The sequence below is a fragment of the Cantharellus anzutake genome (genome assembly GCF_015039405.1).
Source record: "Cantharellus anzutake strain C23 chromosome Unknown EI90scaffold_70, whole genome shotgun sequence".
Lineage (NCBI taxonomy): Eukaryota > Fungi > Basidiomycota > Agaricomycetes > Cantharellales > Hydnaceae > Cantharellus > Cantharellus anzutake.
In genome coordinates this window covers 145,419-164,868 of record NW_024067020.1, presented here as the reverse complement: position 1 = coordinate 164,868, position 19,450 = coordinate 145,419, and positions in this window count along the sequence as shown.

The window sequence follows — 19,450 nt, the reverse complement described above, 5'->3', positions numbered from 1 at the left end:
AGTAGCTTACATTCCCCTTGTTAGTAATAATAACACACTTCCCACTTTAGCCTAAGTGGCCAGGGACACTTGTCTGCTTCAGGCCCATTGTTACGCACGCCTGCATCACACCCTACCAGGCCCTCAGCCCTGGGCAACATACCCAGACGCTGTAGGCAGGATAATCGCCCACACACAGAGCCGACTAAGATACCTGCTTCCAACATTCAGAAATCTACTTTCATTCATGCGACAACTCAGTACAGATTTGGTATCCGAAAATAGTGCTAATTGGTACGATTCTGATGATACCAAGGTGGAACTAAGCCACCTACCCTGTTGATGGTGCCAGTAACCACTGACGCCAAGGGAAAAGGTAGGGAGATCGACCCAGGACAACTGGCTGGATCGTCAACTGTGGGGGAGAGTGGAACTTCTCCATTCCATTTCAGACCAGGCTTCATGCCCGTGCTGTTCATTCTGTCGTCCCAACCCACAAACGGTGGGGTGAAAATACCATGCGTTGATGCTACTCAAACACGTAATTTCCCTCCCAACCATGGGAGAAAGAAAGCAGTGCCGATGAAGGCCACTGTGGAGACGATACAGGAGGAAGACGGTGACATGGAAGTCACCAGTGTTCCATACGATTATTACACATGGAAAAAACGCCCGATCTACATCCAGGATCGTGTAGATGACATTGGCGGACAGCCCGCCAAGGTCAGACCTATCTTCGCTAAGTGTAGTCTCAGCGAATCTACTTTCGACTTTAACACCCATCTGGATGCAGATGCAGCATTCGTATACAACATGGGTTGTGGGGCAAACAGTGAAGACCCCGAAAGACTGTCCCACGGCACAGCACTCAGACGGGTGCTGGATAACTACCACCGATTCTCACAACCGCCTGCGGCTCCAGAAGGGAGCAAGAGGTGTGTAGACCGAGTTAGGTCTAGAAGGCCCCACTGTCCGAGTGGGGATGGTGATGACGAGGATGGTGGCGAGGGTGGCTTGTCCTGGCCCAACCCACCATTTCTTGACCCATTTGGCACCGAAGCAAAATGGGAGCCCTCATCCAACTTTCCAAACCGCTCGTCTGTACAACCCGGTTTGTTTGACTCAACCATGCGTTCATACACAGCACCTGCAGCACAAGTAGTGCCTGATCCATCTGAGTTCATGACTCAGCTTCTTGAGTCTGCACGCCGAAGTGTGGAGGTTCGAATCCTGCAGCCACTGCCTGCAGATGTATGCCCAGAACTGCTCAAAAAGATGCAGGGACTGACTCCGACCATCAAATGGTCTGGAGAGAATAACTCGAAAATATTCCACAACTGGCTGCACTCATGGCTAGCCTATATGTCGTTGTGTGGGTGGAAGGGTGAAGTTTATAACGAGTTTCATGTCCACACTTTGACAACTGCCATTGAAGGTGAGGCACAAGACCTCCTGATGCACTATATACGCATTGGAGTGCAGAACGGGGTAACTCCCCCATTCTGGGATCTACTAGAGATCCTTATCTGCACCTTCATCAAGAAGTCTGCAGCAGTAGCATCCATGAAAGCGTTCAAAACGCTATCATACAATCCCACGAAGGGAATCAAACACTTCTATAACCAGCTGTATTGTGCAGCTGAGGAGATGATCATGCCTCCTGACCAGGCAACGTTCAATGAACGTTTCCTGAATGCCATCCCTGGCGAAATGCGTCAGGAGATGGTTATGCGCCACGAAATTTCCGTGGACTACACAATGAAAGACAAGTTGTGGACCGCCATGCTCCACCTGGACCATGCATACGATTCGATTAAGGCAATCTCTGCATATCGTTGTAAGGGGGCAAGGGATCTACCACCCTAACGAGAAAGAGAGGGGGCCTAGGGTTGGGAATGCTCAGGGGAGGTTCGGATGAAGAGGAAGGGGGGAGGAGAAATAGTCCGGGTGCGATGTGATAAAAATGATAAACTCGTAAATCTCACTGATAATCAAACTAATGGGAACTCTGTCCCTGCACAATGTCTTGGGCCTCTTTGGCTTCGTATTCGCCGCTCTGGGCGCTGGTAACGTCTGCTAGAACTTCATGTTCTTGTTGGGGAACACCTCTCTGTTTTTGGGGGAGTCCTTTTTGTAAATACAGGGAAGAGGGTAACTATAAATATGAAAGAAATACGTGGAAATCCGAATGATCCAACGGGTTTAGGATGGCAACAGATCCACAAGGAACACTTAAGAAAAAAGCAATATCAAAGCAATATTGATGTTGTTAAGGAAATAAAGAACCATGGCGATCGGAACAACCGCTGAACCAAATGCGTCACTCGTGACATCGTTCGACTCATGTTGACAAGGGCTTTCCAACGATACCAAATTCGTCCGGATCGGTGGAGAATTGATGGAGATACAGAGGAAGCGGCGGAATATGCGGGTGACAGTTACCCAATTTGGACACTGATGGTTGTCCGTGGTCGGGAATGGCTTGAAAAAATCGGAAAAAATATGGGAAACGTGGAAGGGGTATATGGAACAATGGTAGATGTGTTTCGGGAGTGGGGTACTTGACATGGGTGGTAGAATCGCGATAATCGGCTTGTTTGCATGGTACCGGCTGTGCCCGCCTACATTGTAACGACTCGCAAGTGCCAGCTGCGTCAAAAACGATGCAAAAACAAGCCAACACCACAGCAGTACCCAAAAAAGCTGCTGATTCTTTGTCCACCAAGAAAGTGTACAAAACACATTCGGGGGAAACACGTCAACTCTGAAGAGCGGACAACGCTCGACCTTCCGTGCAAGCTATTCGCCGGCTCCAAAACCAGAGAAGTCAACGTCATCTACAGCGACGAAATCGATGCCATCCTTGGATAAGGATGGGAAACTGCATTGTTATAAATGCAGGAAAGTAGGCTATCAATGTGATTGCCCAAATCACGACAAGCCCAAACCACGCATGTACAACATAGCGGTCGAGTCTGATGAACGAGACCTACAGGACTCGGAGCCTGTAGAAGAACCGGAAGGTGTTGAAGATCCTGCAGAGGTGCAGGACTATATGGCCGACGATGAGGCGTTCGACGATAAACTCGTGGACGACCCGTACAACCCCAACCTCCTCGCTGAGGCAGAGGAGGAGTATGTAGAAGTGGATGCCGACATGTTCGTTGGTGCTATGACGTTTGTGGATCCCACAGATGAAAACTTCTCCATTAAATTAGCATCTGCTCGGCAAGCAGACAAACTGCCATCTGATGAGCAGATAGTAGCTGAGCTTGTCAACGACGCAGTAAAGACCTACAAGAGGGATGGTGTTATACCGGTCCCAAAATCTTCATCCAGCAAACCGTCAATGCAAAGTGTGACGAGTTCTTCAGTGCCTAACAAGCTTCTGAAAAAAATCCCACCAATATTCGACACGAAGTTTAGAATCTCACGAGAGGCAGGTAAATACCCTGAAAACCGCAGCGCTGACTTAAGGCAGACGCTCACTGGCGAGGTTAACATCGCTGGGGTAAACGCTTTTGTCCTATTTGATAGTGGCACTGAAACAGACGCCCTATCTCCAGATTTTGTCCGAGCAGTACATATTCCACTGCTCGAGTTGCCAAACCCCTTGGTTCTCCAGATGGGGACCAAAAACAGTCATTTGTGCATAATGTACGGTACGAATACTCCCGTAACCATTCATGGGGTTACGTCTACTCACTATTTTGACGTTGTCAACATTGACCACTATGATGCCATTCTCGGAGCTCCTTGGCTGAATGCCAACGGAGCATCCCTCAATTTCGAAACGCACACCGTCCACATAAAGACGGGCGACATCAAAACATTTGATGTCCTGATGGAACGGGGTAAAACCTCCGTGGGGGCTGCTGCACACGGTCGCCCCAAAATTCCCCATGCACCGAGATCCGAACTGCCATCTAAACAGATGGCATGATGCAATACGGCGAAGGCTGGAAACCCTTCACCATGTGTCCTTGCCATCTCTGCTCAAAAAGACGCGGATACCTCCCAGTGGCCCAATCACTGGCCAAGCCCGAGGTCGAAAGACCTCAGGCTTCCCGACTGTTCCCATTTAGAAGGGCTGCCAATGACAGACCCTGAATTCATGCCACTCAGGAATTGGTGGCATGAACGTTTCAAGGACATCATGGCGCCAGCCCCTGAAGTCCTACCTCCATTCAGGGAGGTTAACCACCGGATCAACTTGATTGATCTGAATAAAAAATATATAGAAAGAAGGGCTACGTGCCCTCAGGCCCTTGAACCGCAGCTTCAAGAAAAGATCGCTCATTATGAGCAAGCCAAGTGGTGGGAATGCAAGGCAGTCGCGATGGCGGCTCCACTTCTTTGTCTTGCAAAGAAGGACGGTTCTTTACGGACTGTAATCGATGCAAGAAATTGCAATGTGAACTCAATTCTTGATGTCACGCCATGCCTGACATGCGTTTCATCATGGATAGTATGGCTCAGGTAACTTATCGATCAAAGATCGATATGACGGATGCATATGAAAAGATTTGTATCGAACTGGACTGCATACAATACACGGGGATGAGTACCCCGTATGGTACTTTCATATTGAACGTGCTGGAACAAGGAGACTGTAACGGCCCTTCCACGTTCCAGCGCGTTTTGACCTGGATCCTAAGGGACCAAATTGGTCGAGCTGTCCACATATGGTTTGACGACATCTTCACTGGAACTACGACAGTGAAGCAACACAATGAGAAATTCTTGTGGATATATACTCATCTAAGGGACGAGAAGCTCTATGTGAGCCCAAGAAAATTTGAGCCATTTGCCCCTGTACTTGACATACTGGGGTGTAAAGTGGACTCAAATGGAATCCATGCAGATTCTGACAAACTAGACAAAATAAGGAACTGGCGAATGCCAGAGAACCACACCGAGGTTCTGCGATTCCTAGGGCTCATTGAGTACCTAGCGAAATTCCTGCCCAATGTCAGTGCATACACTGGACCGTTGCAATCCATATGCACCAGCCACATGCCATTCCGCTGGAGTGCCCTACATGAAAAATGTTTTGCGCAGATCAAAGTAATCACGTGCAAGATGCCGATTCTAAAGCCCATAATCTGGGAGATACCGGATTCAGAAGACCAAGACAAGTACCGTGTCTGGGTGATCACCGACACCTGCCCCGCTGGTGTCGGGGCCGTGCTCGCACAGGGTGCAGAATGGCAAACCTCTAACCCTGCTGCATTTATGTCGAAGAAATTCACCCTGACTCAACAGGCGTATTTTGCCTATGAGCTAGAAGCTCTAGGCGTTCTGGAAGCGCTCACCAAATGGCTCGACGAGCTGAACGGTGGGCGGAAATTCACTGTGGTCACTGACCACAAGGCGCTTACTTACTTCAAAGAGAAGAATCACACTGCGCCACGTCACATTTGTTGGCAGAATTTCTTTCACGGTTTCAATTGTGACATCGTGTATGTACAGGGCCACACAAACAAAGTGGCTGACGCCCTGTCACGATACTATGAATCCTCGTCAGATGAGGATGTCCACTACAACGATTACTTATCCGCAGATATATGGATTGATAAAGAGGGCAATGACCTGCCCTTGGCACGTGCTGAGGAAGCACGAGAATTATTACACCTGCACAGGTTAAAACTGCAGTGCATATGCCTGGGTGCATCCCACTCTATTGGAGATGCTCAGGAGCCATGAGATCTCGAGGCATCCATGCTCGATCCCCCTGATGATCGTCAAGGGAGGAGGGAGCTTTCCCTCGAAGATGTACTGCTGCCATTGGCAGAACTACGTCCTCATGTGGAGGACAAAGCTTTCATTGCAAGTGTGAAAGACAGCTACTCCAAGCACACTGCTTGGAGAGGGATCCTCGCAAAACCTGGGGATTTCCCTAAGTTCTCGATCGTCGATGGCCTAATTTTCCGTCTGAATGATTCAGGCGAGCCATGACTTGTCCTCCCTGAATCTATTCATAGAGGGGAGAGGATTACGGGCATCGCGATTGAGCATGCACACTGAATCCTTGGTCACCTCGGTGCCAAGAAGACGCTCGAGTGCATATGCAAACACTACTGGTGGTTTTCAATGTCAAAAGACATCGAGAAATTCTGCACGTCCTGCGGGATGTGCCAGATGACCAAGAAAAGCAAACTCAGATATCCGGGACTGCTTCACCAGCTCCCGGTCCCTGAGAAACCTTGGGAGTCAATCGCCATGGATTTCATTGGACCATTCCTGACGAGCCTGAGTTATAACTACCTTTGGGTGGTTCTGTGCTGACTAACGTGCCAGGTTCACCTAGTGCCTGTGACAACCCAGGTCAAGACTATTGAGCTGGTGCATCTGTTCCTGCAACATGTCGTGCGCTTGCACAGCATGCCAACATCCATCGTGTCAGACCGTGACACAAAGTTTACATCTCAATTTTGGACTGAGTTACACCGACTCATGGGTGTTAAACTCAAGTTAACTACCGTGTTCCATCCTCAAGGGGATGGCCAAGCAGAACGAGCGATCCAGACGGTGGTCCAGATCCTTCGTTCATTTGTCCAACCTGATCAGCGAGATTGGGCTGTGCATATACCCATGGTAGAATTCGCATTGAACTCAAGTGCAAATAAATCAACAGGATTCGCCCCATTTGAGTTGGTATATGGATACCTCCCACAGATGACCGTGTCTCTGCTGTCATCTGAATTGCCGGGGGTAAAATCCTTTGCCCAGCAGGCCCTGGACAACATCCAGGCCGCTCACAATGCTATTATTAAGAGTCATGTAGAACAGGTTATCCAGGCAAACCGACATCGGCGCCCTGATTCCCCCAAACTGAAGAAAGGGGACTACGCATATCTTTCAACAAAAGATCTGAACCTCCCCAAGGGGAGGGCGCATAAGTTGTTGCCAACTTATATTGGCCCCTATGAAATACTGGAGGTATTTGAGGACTCATCAAACTACGTCCTCAGGCTTCCCCCAGTGTTGATGCAAAGAAACATCTTTGCGAAGTTCCACGCCTCACGGCTCACACCTCATGAGCCAAACAATTCTGTGCTGTTCCCTGGGTGCACCGTAGAAGTATTTATGACTTTGGCGATGACCCAGAACGGGAATACCAGGTTAAGGAAATTGTCGACCATCGATGGGACGACGATAAGTCTTTATGGTTCCGTGTCCGATGGGGACTTGGTGACCTTACTTGGGAACCCTTGGCCAACGTAAACGATCTAATTGCATTGGATGACTACCTAACAGTACAAGGGGTAGAGAATGTCGAGGAACTGAACCGTCAACGATGGGATCAGATGCCGGACAATAGATCCAGCGGACCATCACGACCGCGGCATGAATGTCGCCTACTGGTCCGATACCAGTGGATATCAATGCCTTATCATGGCCAACTATGGCGTTGAAGCCATGAGTTGCCTAAACTGGCAAGTCCGGGAATATCCGAATAATATCGGATAAATGCAATGAAAGCGAGATCAAATCCTGCTTCCTACCATCAAATTTGAAATCGCTCAAATGAACACGACTGAATCCCCCCTCGCTGATTCCTCCCTTGACCTTTCCCCCATCAAGGAGGCCCTCGTAGACTCCAGTCCAAACTCCCCACCTGTAAGTCCCACCATGGATGCTGCCATGTCGTCGATGGACAACAACTCCACAGTCGCTCAGACTGTCACCCCTGAAGCACCCAGCACGGGCATTTTAACCCCAAAACAGGACCATTTGGTCCTGCCCACTTGCATAAGCGCAAGTGAGAAATACCCCCACCTGCCGTGTTCCATGCAGACAGGGCTCGATCAACTCAAAATGATTACAGAAGTCATGTGGGCCCATATCGAGAAGAAACTCGAGAAACGTAAAGAGACTATGTTCGAAGACGAACATAGGAATGATGAGCTCGATGAGCTCAGGAATAAGTATGAGATGCTGCAGAACGAGGCTGACAACCTGCGTTCTGAAAATGACCGTCTTCATCGACGGGTCGAATCCCTCTGAAAGGCCAACGACGAACTCAACGAGGATGTCTTTAGAGTCGCGCACATGGCAAGGGGACGCCCTGCATCTCCCAAACCCACCCTGATCCAATCTTCTGCTCCCTCATCGTCATGGCCCACTGTTCCCCAAACCATTGTTATCCCCAGGGTTGGCCCGGTGGATCCTGCATCGGCCAAGTCTGCACTGTCGAAAAAAACCACCTCTTCCAAGAGATGGGCTCCCATGTCTGACGATGACGAGATGGAAGGCGAATGGGTCATCGACCCTGATGCCCCATTCGAAGAATTTGTCATGAACTGTCCACCTGGCTACCATTACTACGAGTACTACGACGCCAAACTCACTGAAGTGCATGGCGAACCCCTACCCCCACCGACATATTGTCGATCGGTGGCCCTTCCTACCCGCTTCTACGACATCGACCATGTCGATAGAATCGAATTCCCAGACGCAGCTGCGCTTGTCTGCAACAAAGAACCTAAGTGGTTCGAGTTGGTTTGTAACTACATACACACCGAAGAAGGTGTGAGGTTCTATGCCACAATGTACCATCTTGCCTGGTCGTTCAAGACAGGCAAGCCCTCGCAAGAGGACGTCGACACCTGTACTGACTGGTACAGGGTGGCTACAAACAACTGCACCTCACGAATGCGTATGTCACGTGACGACATTGAGATGGAGGTGAAAAGACTTCCCGACCAGTACCCCCCAGCTCGTATTGCACAGATGTACATCCTTGTGTGTCGATGGATAAAACCAATGACTGTGTGAGCATTGTAAAATTCAACATCAGGAACGAGCACTTATGTACTCGAACCCTCCCCCAACGTCGTACTCAAACCCACCTATGATGTACGCGAGCCCACACCCTGTGGCGTATTCAAACGCCCCACCTCCGCCGCAATACCCCCCTCCGACGTATGCACACTCATCGGTGTATGAATCCGCCCATGCACCACCAGTGTGAGGGCATGTTCCCTCTTCTCATGGACACAGCCATCCCACACACCATGTCCATTACTCACACCATCGTCAAGATGAGGATTCGTCCATGAATGATGCTGACGTCGAGACTTGTCACTACGATGACAACTATCTGAGCGATGATGTCGCTGTCGACGCAGCTAGGTCCATGACGACTCGTAGGACTACGTCAAATCGCCCATCCGGCTCTGGCCCATCCGGGTCTGTGCTGCACAAACGAATGAGGAACTGACCCCCTCATATCCATACCTTTGTCAATGACAATGCCATTGTTGATTACTCACTTTCATCAACGACAAGGCCGTTGTTGATTAATAACTTCTTACCCCCGCCAACGACAATGCTGTCGTTGATTGTATATTCTGTACCCTTCATCTTTCGTCAACAGCAATGTCGTTGATTATTCATTTTCTTTGTCAGCGACAACTCTGCCGTCGATGCCCTGCACTGTCAACATCGTCACGGTGGATGATGGTATTTAATAAACTCACAACGACAAGAAAGTTGTTTCATCGTCGACAACACTGTCGTCGAGATCTGGGTGCATAGGTTCCAGGAGAAACTCTAAGTGGGCTTCGCCTACAAACTACTATTATAGCCTCCTGCAATGAGTGTGCCCCTGTTTGCATACATCCTTCGTATGTAGAATGTTAAAATTTTTATTTCTTTAAAATGCTTGCTTTCCCTTGTTATATGCTTGTACCCTGTCTGCAATTTAGTATCGCAAGGGAGGAGGATGTGAGGCCCCGGCCCATGTCTATATTCCGCCCACAACATCAGTTGATGTTGTGTTGTGTAATAATTATGTCGTGACGCTAATTTAGCGTCGTGGAAGCTTCTCTATTTATTTGTGCCGAGAATGTATAAGATTGTATATAAACCCTCGGGGTAGCTGTAAAAGGCGGATCAGCCTTTACTTCTACCCTGTTAATATACAGCCAAATCAAGCGTATACTTAGATGGACTTCTGAGGCCTGAGGCGAACAGGGGAATGGAATGTTACTGTCCCCAAACTAGTAAGATACCTTTCACTTTTTTTTGCCATTGGTGGAGATTTGATGGAGTTCTGTGTCGGGCAAGCTAGTCATGGGCATGTGCGGGCATGGGAATCTCAAGCAGCAACCCAGAATTCCTGCCTCACTTGTTCCCACGGCGTTTAATAAATTGGTAAAAATGTTCATCGGCTGCGTGAGAGTTATCACCAGCTGCATTTTTAATTTAGGCTCATAATTCCGTAAATCCGTTGAGATATTGCTTATTTTCTTATATTTTTATGTTTTTGCATCATTTCAGTTATTGATTAATATTCTTTTATTGTTACTGTTACCTTTTTTTATTATTTCGCCTAATAAGGTACCCAGGTGCCATATGGTACCAATATTTCTCATCAATTGTGGCTAAAAATAATTATTTCTTATATCCTGTGCATACCAGATTTTGGAAAAGAAGTTCTCCCCTCCCCCAATTTCTCTAAGGTGCTAGGATGTGCTGGAGTGGGTGTGAGTGAGTGGAATTCCAATAGTAGGAATAAGGGCAGTGATCTAGCTCACAACGAGTGAGTAGTGGACGCTGAGCCCGGACCTTGCAGAAATCCCGGAGAACCCACACGGAGTTTAAGGATCGAGAGCATAGCGAGTTTAGTCAAGAGAGTAGGATTTTGGAGAGTTTGGCCCCCACAAGCTTAGTCGGCATAGAGAGCTGCGAGCCCTCTTTCAATGCTCTCGACCCCGGGTTGGTCCCTGACAAATGGCCAATGTGGAACAATAAAAAAAGACAGGAGTGATAAGCAGGCCATATCCACTAATAATTGCTGTTCTCCACCAATTTCCACCATCACACAACACTCATCCATCTCTTCCTACCCATAGCATCCTTTCCTGACCTCTCCATTCGATTCCCCAGGTTCGTAGCTTTCTCCTGATACTAAATTTGTCCCAAATGGTTGAGATTTGACCAAGTGGTGGGTGTGAGAATTGTAAAATTGGCCCATGTGCAGGGTTAGATGTCCCAGAAAGTGTTTGCAAGAGTTCCTGTGTCAATTGGATCTTTATACCCATCCTTTGTGATTTTTCTGAGCACTCCGGAGTGCATTTTGGTTGTTTGTTTACTTTGGTATGGCTTGTGATTTCCATATTGGGCTGAAAACCAGTTTCATGATCTCCTGAAGTACGGATCTTGGCTCTGCCACATGGGACTTTCAACACCGCCACCCTCATGTGCCTTTCAACATTGTGCAGAACCTTGTGGTAAGATGAAAAATCACCACCACCATTGTTCCACAACAGTGGGGTCGATCTGGACGAAATTCAGGGAATCCATAGTTATGGTTTTTCTCTATTCTTTGAGCCCTTGATCGTCTTCTGGCAGCCAGTAGCGCCAAGCATAGTTTTTGGGCTGGACCAATTCAGTACCAGCACGTTATGTGCAATTGTACTGTTGTAACTCAGGTTATGGCACCTCTGAGATGAACTGTAATGTTTATACAAGAGTAGAAACAGATAAGTACAGGAGAGACTTGCCTGAGATGAACTGTAATGTTTATACAAGAGTAGAAACAGATAGAGTTCATCTCTGCAGTCATGTGACACATAAAAAGAAAAGAAAAGGAAAATCAAACAAGAGGTAGATGTACTACAACATGTACTCCATAATAAATGAAATAAAATGCTCTTATGCACCATTGGCATTGGTAGGTGATCATCGCATATGGGAAATCCTTAAGGGACGTAAAACTGTGGAAATACTGGCGGTGTAGGTTATCTCACCTACACTGTTGGAACTGAGATCTGCACTTTGGGAGATTGCAAAGACCAATTTCTGCCCAAATATGGGAGACTCCAGTCAAAACAAGCATGGAGAACACAAAAACACCTTAGGTCATGAGGGAAAAATCTGAAATAAATCATGGAAGCCTGTATTGAGGATAAAAACACCCACACATACAATAAATCCTGAATAATTAAACAGAAATGGTGCCCACATACAAATGAGCATGAGAACAACACATGTGATTACCAATTGTGTGCATGAACTTTTGCTAACTTGACAAATACTGAGAGTTGACTTTAGTACCATTAGAAAGGTTGGATTAAATGAAAATTTATGATGCTGAGAACGTAAAAAACCATTCAGAAATGAGTGAGATATAAGGACATGAAGTTAGTAACCTGAAGATGCATAGGAAAACAACTTCTAGAGGTCCCAAGCCCTGAATAAAATTCATAAAAATATGAAATCATTGAGGATGACTTATTATAACAACAAACAATACATATGAACAGGAACCAGGGGAAATGGACAAAAAACACGAAAAACCACAAAACTATGACAGACCATGGTGGGGATTTTAGGGAACAATATACTAATAAGGCAGAGAGCTCTAATGTCATATCTGTGCATACCCAATCTCGACCCAACTCCCGGACCTCCATCTTCACCACCTCCGGAGTCCTACCCTACCACTGTCTGTTCCGATATTCATGTCAGGGCAATAGCCCCAAACCCCGAGTCACATGTAAATTAGATACATATAGTCACGTGGGCAAGCGGGAACCTCCGGGTAACTGCTTACACACCACTGTAAAATACACTATCTTGTATCACTTACGGCCTTGTGTGCTGAGCCACCCTAAGACCTCACACTTTTTTAAGTGCATGAGGTGTGTTTTACAACACAACCCACAACTCTACAATCTTAACATCTGACTCGGAAGCACCTATGGCACCTAAACATGCCCACAAGGGCAAGGTCGCATCTGCAGCGACACTAAAAAGAAACAAGCGGTTTATAAAGAAACCGCAATCTCCCATCATGGGAGATTCAAACCAAAAGCCATTGTCAGATGATGACAAGGATCAACATGATCCGGCATTAGCAACCACCTCAGGGCTGGTCCCTGAAGGTTTTAGAAACTTACGTGGAGTAAGTGCAGGGCAAAATACCCCCAGAACTCCACAACATACTGATCTAACCCAAGCTGGGGAAGATCCCTCACCTCCTCACGAGGTGATTGACTTGCGCGAAAAACGCATAAGCACCGAACGATCAGCCCAAAAAGCTGATTGGATAGAGTCGCAGGAAACTCCAGGGCCCCACTATCCCCTGGAGTCCCCCCTCACGTCCCCAAGTCAAGCCCCAAAGGCAGACAAAGGGAAACAAAGGGAAGAGCCCCCGCGTCAGCTATCCAAAAAACTACTGGACTTGTTCCAGGTTCCATCTGAATGGAGGATGGAAAGTGAAGATCAACTTCTTCTCAGGCTGAAAGCCCGAGAAGGCGTGAAAATACGCCCTGAGAGCAGGATCTCCCAGAGCGCGGAAGCTCCAAAAGAACTTCCGCTGTTTACACTCCCACACACCATGCCAGACAAGGCAAGGTCGCCAACCTCGGAGGAGGTCTCTGTTAGAACTGGGTGGATACAGACGACTCCGGAGTGGAATCGGAGACTTAGCATGGAAGGACCTCGGCCTCAGCGACTCAGGCGGAGCGCTGTGCCATTGCTGGTTGTCCTAGGGGTCCCTAATTTCGGATCTAGCAGAGGGAAAGTCTCTTGGGGGAATTCAGGACTGAGGTTACAAGTTACTATGTACATTGTATATAAGGAGGGGTCCGGAATCAAAAGGAGCGAGGGTACTCCGAAAGGAGACAAAGGGAGCTGGAAAGAGGAACAACACCGAGGGTCAAGGGTTTGACTCAATGGTGTTTCCCAAAGGAGGAGTGAAGGGCCAAGGCCCAAGGAGGAAGGAAGGAGGTTGGGAGTGGGGAATGGCTAGCTGACTGAATAGAAAGGAAGCAGTAGCCCAAATAGGAATGAGGGAGAATAGCGGAACTGAATGGAGCAATGCAATAGTTGCAAGGTCCGACATAAGTCCGGAAAGTCCGAACTCGGAAGTTAAACTCCGGAATATTGGCAAACATAATTAAATGGAATGAGCTAACCAATACAATGGGTATAAGCGGAGGTGGGGTCAAAGTCCGAGGTCGGAGCTAAGACCGGAGGTTCCAGAGATGCAGATGCACACGGGATTCCGGAGCGGAGGTCCGGAGTCGGGAGCATAGGTTTTGCATACTCGTCTGGAAGGTGTCGAGGTTGGGGTCGGACCTGGAATGTTCCAGAGTCGGGCCGAAGGTGGTGTCGGAGCCGGAGGTGGGATAACCTCTTGGGAGTCGGCAAGGAGAAGGTGACGGAAGGGAAGTAGGGCTTCGGAAGTCGGAGTTCGGAGTTCCGGGAGCCAGGAGCGGAGGTCGGGATTGTATGGATATGACAGTCTCCGAGATAATGAAGAGGAGGCGAACTGAAATGAGGGAGTTCGCTGAGGAAGCCTTATGTAAAAGTAAGGAAAAACCAGCGAACAAACCCCTCTATGAAAGGGAAGCACCCTCCACAACGGCCTTGCCTAAACAAAGCGAGTGTGGAGTGTTCACTCCAAGAACCCATTCTGGAACCCCCAGAAGCGGAAATGTCAACTGGGGAGAGTCACTGCTCGCCCAACCAAACTTCCTCCTGGAAAACCAGGAATCGCACATAATAAACATGATAAACTCGATCCAAAAAAAGATCGAGGAAACAAACCATAATAGCATGGCTCGTCTAGAGATAACTCTAGAAAGAATGGCCAATGCAATCGACGTGTTGACTGAAAAAATCAGCAAACAAACAGATTTGCTGAAGGAAATAAATTTCTCACAAAAAAGTGAGGAAACAAATAAACACCCCTGGACCACGGTCCAGGACATAAATAGAACTCGTGAAAAATTCACGAAAAGAACCACCAGTGAAAGCACACTGGAATATCATCAGCGACTCAACAGAGACGCTAAGGAGATCCTTCTCCCAAGAATAGGAGAAGACGATGCTGAAAGAAGGCATCGTTCAGAGATTAGGAGGAGAATTGGCACGTACCAAAGGTTCGGCCAAACGTCCACTTATGATGGACCTCTCGAACAGAGAGGTAACTCATTCACACCCTCTCAAAACAATGAGAGAATACAAATACAACTTCAGGAGAATTCGCCTGAAACCAAAGAAACGCTGCGAGGAAGATTTCCCCCAGCAAAAACCCCCCAAAGGAGAGATCTCTATTGGATAGCGACCCCGCGAAGGCAGGGAGCAAGAAGAGTACCTGGAGAAATGGTATGAAAAGGCCATAAGAATGGCTGAAGTGAGAATACTCACTCCCTACCCAGAAGGAGTGAAACCAGAAGCCCTAAAGAATGGGCCAGCATTCCCTGACAAGAAATGGTCAGGGGAGAACAACATGGAATCGTTCTGGCAGTGGTTCACAGAACTACTGGGATTCCTAGCCTCGCGAGGATGCAAAGGTCCCCAATTTGATGAAGTCCACCTGGACTGCTTGATTCATGGATTAGGGGGGCCTGCATTTGACCTCGGAATTAGACTCTGAGACGAAACCCTCCTCAGAGGAGATGAGGGCATGTTCCTCGAAGTTCTCAACATATTGATGAGAACCTTCATCAAAGCCTCCGCCGCGTTGAACGCGACAAAGAAATACTGCAACGTCAAATACGAAGCGGAAAAAGGCCTAAAACAGTTCTACTTAGAACTGTCAAAAGCAGCATCCCAGATGGTGACGCCGCCAGACCAGGTGTCCTTCAATGCCAGGTCCCTAAACTACATTCCCCTCGAATGGAAGAGGGAAATGATTGCTCATGATAGAATCAGAGCAGACTTCTCCTCAAACGAGGAGATGTTAAAAGCAATATCTCGTGTAGATGAGATAATTGATGGGCTGAAGATGTCTTCAGCCTACAAATTAGGTTACTATACCAGAACAACTACCATGGCAACCATGAGCCGCAGCAGAGCCCTCCCATCAGGAAAGAAGGCAGAAGAGCTGAAACCCAGATGGAAAGAGGATACATCCTCGAAAAACTCGAGGAAAACTGACCAAAAGTCAGTTCCAATTTGCGGCAAATGCGGCAAAATAGGGCAAACGAAAGATTGCCCAAGACACAATATAACGAGCGATGAAAAACCAAGGCACATAGCTGCCATGGAGATCGCGAACTCAACGGATGAAGAGTTGAAAGGCTCATCAGATGAGAAACCAGAGAACAACTCTGGTAACTCCGAAGCATCAAGCTTCGAAGTAGAGGACCCATATGAAGGACCTCAATACTCACCCGACTCAGAGGGTGAGGAAGTCAACGTCGGGACCATAAGAATGGGCCCAATGTCAGTCATCGACCACGATGACATAAATTATAAAATCAAACTGGCTGTAGCACACCAGTTAGAAACCATGGCAGACGAAAAAGTCACCGAAGCCTTGGTGGAAGCACCAAGAAAAGATGCCTTGGGGAAATACACCAAAGTACCCAAGGAAAACAAGGACAAAGGGAAGAAGGACCAAAAGTCCATTGAAACCCAGTCCCCCTTGTTTGATGCGAAAGTCCGCATCTCAAAAGACGTGGGAAAATACCCCGCAAACAGACCGCTCTCAACAAAGAGAACGCTAACGGCTCACAAAAAAATAGCAGGCATAAAAGCCTATGCACTATTCGATAGTGGAGCCGAAATGGATGCTTTATTGCTGGACTTTGTCCGTGCAGTCCACATCCCAATTCTCCAATTGGAGAACCCAGTCATCCTTCAAATGGGGATGAAAGGAACAAAATCACAGATCCTGTTCGGAACCAACGTGGACGTTGAGATCAACAGCCACATAGAAAAACACTACTTCGATGTAATTAACATCAACAGATACGATGCCATCTTCGGCACCCCCTGGTTAAACAAAAACCAGGTAAGCTTAGACTTCCGGTCCCACAAAGTGAGAACGGTGAACAAGGGCAACATAGACACCCTTGGAATAAGCAAAGACCGTGTGACGAGATCACATGGATGGAAAACTCGAGCAAGAGCCTGAGAACAACCAAAAAGAAGCCCCCCTGACAGGGAGGCGGGATTGAAACACACCTCAGGGTAATCACAAGAAAATACCCTGAAGGTTGGCCCAATCCTAGTCCAGAAGGACTAGAACTTCCAGACGTACCACACCTGGAAGGTCTCTCCATGAACAACCCCGAGTTCGAAATACTCAGGGAGTGGTGGAGAGAAAAATTTGAAACCGTAATGGTGCCAGCGCCATTAGAAATGCCTCCCTTGAGGGAGGTGAACCATTGAATCCCGTTGAAGGATCCGAACAAGAAATTTCGGGAAAACACCCCAAGATGTCCCGCAGCACTGCAGGAAGCACTAGCGACCAAAATAGATCGCTATGTAAAAGCAGGATGGTGGTATCCTGCGAACAGCAAGCGAGCATGCCCGCTACTGTGCATCCGCAAAGCAGATGGATCTTTGCGCATGGTAATAGATGTGAGGAACCGTAGCTCAAACACGATCCTCGACGTCACACCAATGCCAGACATGCGACTGATCCAAGAATCAGTTGCCAGAGCAACATACCGATCCAAGATCGATATGTCAGACGTGTACGAACAAATACGCGTGGATCCAGACGACGTCCATAGGACGACATTCTCCACGCCCCACAGGACGTACATGTTGTAACTCAGGTCACATCTACCTCTTGTTTGATTTCCTTTTCTTTTCCTTTTATGTGTCACATGACTGCAGAGATGAACTCTATCTGTTTCTACTCTTGTATAAACATTACAGTTCATCTCAAAGGTGCCATAACCTGAGTTACAACAGTACAACTCAAACATGATGCAGCAAGGAGACTGCAATGCTCCCTGCACCTTCCAGCACACACTGACCTGGGAACTACGAGGAGAAGTAGGCAGACACCTACACGTCTGGTTTGACGATATATTCACCAGCACAAGCTTGGTGGAAAACCACAATAAAGCACTATTGTGGTTATTCACTCGCCTAAAAGGGGCGAAATTCTACATAAGCCGGAAAAAATTCCAGCCATTTGCCCCAATCCTAGACATTCTAGGAAGCCGAGTGGATGAACAGGGCATCCACGCTCAAGTGGATAAAATGGAAAAAATCCGCAACTGGCAAGAGCCAGTAGACCACACAGGAGTCCTAAGATTCCTGGGAATGGTAGAATATCTATCGATATTCATGCCAAACATCAGCGGTTACACAGGACCACTGCAAACAATCTGCTCAAACAAGCAGACATTCAGGTGGACACCACTCCACCAGAAATGCTTTGACGAAATCAAACGTCTAGCATGCAGGGCTCCGATCCTGAAGCCCGTCCAGTGGAACCCACTGGAAAGCCTCTCAGAAGAAGAGAGGACCAAACTCCACGTCTGGGTCATAACAGATGCATGCCCAGTGGGCATGGGTGCATTAATTGGACAAGGCGAAAGGTGGCAGACTTGCCGCCCAGCCGCATTCATGTCCAAAAAGTTCACCAACACACAATGTAGGTACTTCGCCTACGAGCTCAAGGCACTGGGTGTCCTCAAAGGACTCATGAGATGGCAAGACAACCTCATGGGAGGCCGTGAATTCACAGTAATCACGGACCACAAAGCTTTGGAATATTTCAAAGCGAAAAACCACAACTCAGGGAGACACCTGAGATGGCAAGCCTTTTTCGCAAGCTTCAATTGCGAAATAAAATACATGGAAGGCCACAAAAACAAAGTGGCAGATGCACTCTCACGATACTACGACTCGTCAACGGACGAGGATCTGCATTTCGATGATTATGTGTCAGCGGACATCCACCTGGACAAAAATGCAGAAGACATTATCCCCAACAGAATCGGGGAATACGAAGAACTGCTACTAAGCAGTACCCTGAGTAAAAACTCAGAGAGAAAGAGACTCACAGCGATACGCACGAAAAACACCCTAGAGGAAGCTCTAGGGGGGAGCGATAACCTAGAGGAAACTCTAGGGGGGAGCGCCCAAAATCTGGAAGAAATCATAACTCCAGAAGAGAACCTTCGAAAACAATTCGAAGAAAAAGACCTCATTGAGGCAATAAATTCTGGATACTTGAAAAGCCAGATCCACCGGGAAATCCTAGAGAACCTGGGGAATTTCAAAAACTTCTCCGTAAAAGATGGGCTGATAACCCAACTTGGAGAAGGAGGAATGACCCAAATAGTAGTCCCAAAAGGAAACTACGAAAGGAAGTCCATTCAGGGAATAATCCTCGAGAACATCCATGAAACACTTGGACACCTAGGATCCAAGAAAACAGTGGAAACTGTCAGAGACGGGATTCTTGTCGGAGTCGGAATACTGTCAGAGATCTGGGATGCTGTCAGAGTGAGGAATATTGTCAGAGTCTGGCAGACTGTCAGAGGACAGATAGAAGACGGATTGGGTTTCTGTCTGAGTCGAGGTCGGAGGTGATGCAGAGGTCTGTTGGAGTGCGTGCGCAGATATGTGGGCGGAAATATGCGGTGTGTCCGGAAGTGCTGTTCAAGGTTAGCAGAGTGGGATCGCGGCCTCAGCGACTCAGGTGGAGTGCTGTGCCCTGAGCTTGACATTTGGGGGAGATCCCATATTTACGGATTGA